Below are 6000 nucleotides of genomic sequence, written 5' to 3'. Positions count from 1 at the left end.
GGGCTAAAGTTCGTAATATTTAAAATGAGCGTTTTGATTATATTTAGATGGTAGACATAGCAGTATAGATAGTTAAAAGAAACTTTGAACTGTAAAATTTAATATGAGAAAGTATTTACATAAAACATAAATATATAAAACTTAATATATTTATAAACTTCCAGCGATAGCATTCGTAAACTCAATTTTGTGGATTAAAGTAAAACGATGTGTTGTACCTTAAATTAAAGTCCATTCTTTGAGTTTTTGGATACGAACAAAGCCTTGGGTGTACTTTCTCTGAAAGTTCCTCAGTCTGTATGTAAATAAGCATGAAATTTTGTGGAAAGTTAAATCCCGAAATGGCCTTTATGTTCGCGCGAACCGAAGGAGTGAGATTTGTGTTTGCATTAATAAAGGAAAAATATTCATAACTCAATATTTTCCAGAAAATGCTCTATAGTCTACGTGTTTTTCTGTGATTTTCAGCGATAAGTAAATAGATTTCACAGGAAAAAAAATCCCTCTGAGCATGCAAAACTCGGGGAACATGGGTCCTGTTCTAAACGTGCTTTCCCATATTGACACAGTTAAACGCCCCAGAATTTTTTTCCCTGAGGATTTCGTTTCGGATGTCCCTCACTTTCAGCTTTGACTTTTCCTGTTGACTATATGGGTAGTAGAGTTGAAAAACAAAATTATTCAGCAAACAATGTCTTTTATTTAGAATTGCAACGCTCGAAAACATTCTTTGAGCCTGTTTGTTCGTTCGCGTTTGAATTGCTGCAGGGATTGTTGAGCTTGAAAAAGTGAATTTAATGTCTCATACTTATTACACGTCGCTGAAGTTCTATGAACAGCCACCATGATACAACAATAGTGGGACCCTAAGGGATGGTAGGGGGAGGACAAATGTGCTAAAGTGAAACCTATTGTTTTAATCTCTTGGCAACGAGCTAACTCTTTCACAGAGCATTCTTATGACGTTGGCATAGTTGAAGGAATATGAAAACTCTCTGCCTTTTTCTCATCATCATCTGTCTCGTTTCATAAGGCATACATAAAGTGGAATTTCAGCAGACATAAATGAAATATTATACCGTAATCCCCCAAGGGTCCGGAAAGTGCAGTCCTTGACTGTGTTGACGCTATCCGGGGCTATATTAATAATTGCAGAAAACCTCACACCAACAGCGAAACATGTTCCCTTTCCCTACAACCCAATTTCAACCTACCCCATGTTAACGGAAGAACCACGCATCATTATTTTTTTTCATACATGTTCCAATTTGGATGGCAATGTATATAGTTAAATTGGAAGAAATATTATTGAGATTAGATGGTATGTTGTGTGGCTGTAATACGCCTCTTTTGGCATTTGGTACATGTGTGATTCTTGGCAAAAGATCTCACACGTTGATTTCATTCCATTATTTCCTGAAATTTACTTCAGGTGGTACAAGAGTCCTCATCATCATTATGCTATTTTCACTATCTGCCACACATATGACATTCATTTGCGAATGCCACTTTGCATGAGACGTATCTTTAGCGCTACTTACTACCAACGTCCTTTTTTTATCCACAAGTTTTCCTATAATAAAAGTTCTAAAGTTCTATAAAAATTGCGTCGCCGAAGAACAAATTAAGACTTCCAAAAATTCATTTCCCTCTAACTTTGTGTGACTTCAAAGTTTTACTTCTCTTATCGTAAAAAAAATCTTGAAGAAAATTTGAGTATTTATCAAATGATTGAAGCCTTGTGACCTCCAGTGCGAGCCGTATAACTGCTTATTCGAAAAATTATAAAGAATTACTGTTTTTCGCCTTTGTGCATCTCTTAAATCTGTGATTTGTATCAATGAACTAATTTGCTTAACTCTTTCCGAACTGTAGCATATCCAGTGAGCCAATTTCACTATGCGCCTTCAGAATATATGTCAGAATTAGACATCGCTAGGGGAATGTAGGCACGGTTCGCGCACAGTAAACCTTCAAACAATGAGAATTTCCTCTTTGTTTGCAAAGAGCTGGTTTACCATTCTCATCTCATGATGTTAATTAACTATTTTATGCCTAAGAAATGACGACCTAGCTCTTTGCAAACAAAGGGAAAATTCGCAGAGCTTAAAGGTTCACTCTGCGCGAACTATGCCTACATTCCCCTAGTTTGTTATCATGTACAAGAAGCGGATTATTGATTCCAAATTGTAGATTAAAATTTGTTTTTTCCAGAGTACCCATATTTTCCTTTTAATACTCAGAGTCTCAAAGGATGCGAAGAAATAACTGTTCAACTTGTTCAACTTATACAATCTTCACACCTAATTAGATTTATTCGTATAACTTAAGAGTTCTGATTTATTCCAGGCATATTTTTGAAAGATATTTTAAGATAGGTTTCTTAAGAGTAGGGACACTCAATGGATCAAGTGGTAGAGCACTCGCTGTATGATGCAAGTGTCCCGGGTCTGAATCCCCTTTAGGTCACCAGGAATTTTTCTGGCGTTAAAGGTGTTCGAATTGCATCCAGTGAGCTTCACTGCACTTGTTTTCACGGGCACAAGAAAAAGAAAAAATCCACGTACAAGAAAAAATAATAATGCATGTCTAGAAATTCCCTTGTGGGAAGGCCTTGTTCCTTCATGGAATGTTGTGCCAACATTTATTATTAAGATTAAGATTAACATTAAGTTCAAGATGACTGCCTCTATCGGTCGCTTTTTGTAAAAGGCGTCATTCTGTTTAATTCTCTTCCGAGTGATTACCGTATTTCTGCGGCTGCTATTCATAATTTCTATCTTCATGCTGGATCCTAGAAGCAATTAATTTGTTTGTTTCTTGAACACTCTTAATTCTAAATTCTCGTCATTCACTATTTTTTTATGTTTCTCTTTTTTCTGATTTTTTTTATTATCACAATTGTAAAAGGAATGACCCTATTCTTGTGATTGAATAAAGTAATAATAATAATAATAATTATTATTATTATTATTGTTATTATTCTTAAGAGTAGCGTATCCAATGGGTCAAGTGATAGACTACTGACTCTACGATGCAAGTCCCGGGTTCGAATCACCTTTAGGCCACCTGGAAATTTCTGGAATTAAACGTGTTTGAATTGAAAGTTCAAATTGCATTCAGTGAGAATCATTTCATTCGATTTCCTGTGCCAGGGGACAGATAATCCTTTTATCTGTGTAAGATGAATACATAATAAGATATTCCGAAATTATCGCTTGCTAGAAGCCCTAGGTTCCTCTATGGAACTTTACGTTACCAATTTATGAGAAAAAGAATCATGATTACAAAAATATTGGTTTTCACTGCGTTATTTTAGTGCTCGATCAGAACCGGATTTTCAGATTTGATTCATCATCATCATCATTTTCAACAGAGCTTATCCCTATTGGGGTCGCGTGCCTGTGACATCCAAATTAGCAGCTCACGTTTGTAGATCCTCTTCAACTTCCAAAAGATGTTCGCGTTCGATCCCTAAGCGCTCCAAGTCAAGATTCTGAATTTGATTCAGCCACTTTGTCCTAGATCTGCCTCGAGGTCTACGCATCGTCGCAATATGGCTTGCATCTTGCATAGATCTTCTGGGGAATCTATTTTATAGATCACCTCAATTTGCTTCAAATTCACTAGAAATTAGATTTGAAACCAAAACTAAGATATGCCCACGATAAAAGTGTTCTTAATCATGTGACATTTTGATAAGAGGTGTCACCTTTTTTAAAACTATGACAAGTTTCATGGTTTGGATGACGATCTGCATGTGGACGTCAGAGCAAGACGTTTTTCATTCAGGGCACCCATGAACTCGTCCGTTTACATCACGGAATGCCTCTGAAAATACCTGTTGTAGTATTGTAGTACAGAAGCCATAACATACCCCCGATCATCTGGTCAGATTTTGCATCGTATCATTGCTCAAAGGAAACCAAAGGATGGTGCGAGAAAAATGATGTCCGTTACGTGACCAAGGACCCAGCAAAACTTCGATCTGCAATTCTGCACTTTTGAAATTTTAACGTGTCTTGTCATTCAATCGGATACTTCGTGTGGCTTCGGTATAGTCGTGCGACTTCGTGAGCGTCGCGAATTTCTTTCGTGTTTTCTAACCATTTCCTTCCCCTTCGTATTTTCTATTATGGCTGATTTAATAATATTGTATTATAACATTATAATAATACTGTAAAAAAAGAGAGTATTCACGTAAAATTGTTGAATAAAAATTGAATTTTAAATAAATTGAAATACATATTTTTATGTAGTTAAAATAATGTTTAGAAACATTAGAAAGGGTAGAAGAAATGTAGAAATCATCTAAATACTCTAAAGAAATTCTGCCGATAATTTTAAAATTTTCTATAGAAATTCTGCAGAAAATTCTGCAGAATTTTCATACAACGATCGGATCCACCTTAGAACAAAATTCTGCAGAAATTCTGCTGATTTTTCGGCAGTTAGTAATTCAAATCTGACGAATTTCTGCAGAATTCTGCAGAATTTGCCGGGTGGGGAGACGAACCTACCAAACACCCCTAATTTTCATCCCATTGAGAGATATCGTGCTTATTATCAAAAAGAACCTGAAGAAGAAGGCCAAATCCTGTTACATCGAGGACACGATCGAGACAGAGTGGAATAAAATGGTCAAGAACCACGGCGATGATCTTGTGAAGGCCTTGATGAGAAGAATCAAAAGAAAGCTGCGAAATTTTGCTAATTAAAAACTTGAATAAAAAAATTAGTTCTAAAAGTAATTTTACAATGAAGTGAAATTAAAAAAAAATCTTTTTAATATACTGTAGTTTTTGTTCTTTAAACACTTTCTTTGGGGATAGTTTTATCACGGACATGCCTTAATTAGGGGTGGATAGGGTAGTTTGTGCATGTATTACAAATTGAATTTTGAGACCGTGTTACAAAAAGCTAAAAGACACAATCAAAAAATATTTCTTGTGAATTTTAGTAGGAGAAATCGACCTCTATTTGATACTTTATATACCAAAATTACTTTAACTTTAAATTAATTTTTGTGAAGCATTTTTCCACAATTTTCACTTTTCAGGTTGATCTTCAACAGTAAGGCGACAGTGGCCGCAAAAAAGACAATTCTCTAATATAATTGCCTGTTCTGAGTTGTAATTAAATAAGCATTGATGATCAAAACTCTAGAGATCTATTTGTTTTAAGAATTTCGCATAATTACTATTTAGGGGAAAATTCGCTACCTTTGGACGATTCAAGCTTCGTACAACTCATTTTTTTTCAATATGTTTTTAATGAATTTTAACTATTATAATATTATATTTTGATAGCCTACCTAATGCTTTAAATTTCCTGAAAAAGACCATGGGTCAAATCCATTAAGAACATAGAAAAAAATTGAGTAGTCCGAAGGCAGTGCGCTTTCCCCTAAATATTATAGCTGGGCAAGAATATTATAATAATCGTTGTAAAAATATTTGAAAATCGTTTTTCTGACCTGTTCTACATCAGAACCGTTTTTGACGGTTTCATCAATTTAGCCAAAATTAACTTTGAATAAAGTTTTAAAATTGCTTGAAACCTTTTAAATTATTCAATCATAATAAAATTAAACGGAAATGAACAAGTAATTTAAATTTTATTGAAAATTAAATTTTGTTATTTTATAGCTTCAGCTTAAGAAAAACTCTGAAATTATTTATGAATCATTTTAAATTAAGGAAATATGCATAGTTCTCAAATTTTCTTAGTTTCTTTGGTTAGTTAAACATGAAATGAGCTTCGTTATTCTTCTTTTAAAATTGAAAGAATAACACCCCAAGCCGAATTAAATTAAAGTTTGTGGGGGAGGAATAGATTGAACTGCAACAAACTTTTAGCAATTATATATAATTTCAGAATATTACATCTGTAAATTAAGGGCCATAATGTCAAATGCAATATGTGTGTATTAAATAAATATCTAAAGCATAAAAAATATTTTGAACATCAAATTTTAATCGAATGTGGTGTAGTCTAGAT

Source organism: Phlebotomus papatasi, chromosome 1 (genome assembly GCF_024763615.1).
Source record: "Phlebotomus papatasi isolate M1 chromosome 1, Ppap_2.1, whole genome shotgun sequence".
In the NCBI taxonomy this organism is placed as follows: Eukaryota; Metazoa; Arthropoda; class Insecta; order Diptera; family Psychodidae; genus Phlebotomus; species Phlebotomus papatasi.
This window is presented reverse-complemented; position numbering follows the sequence as displayed.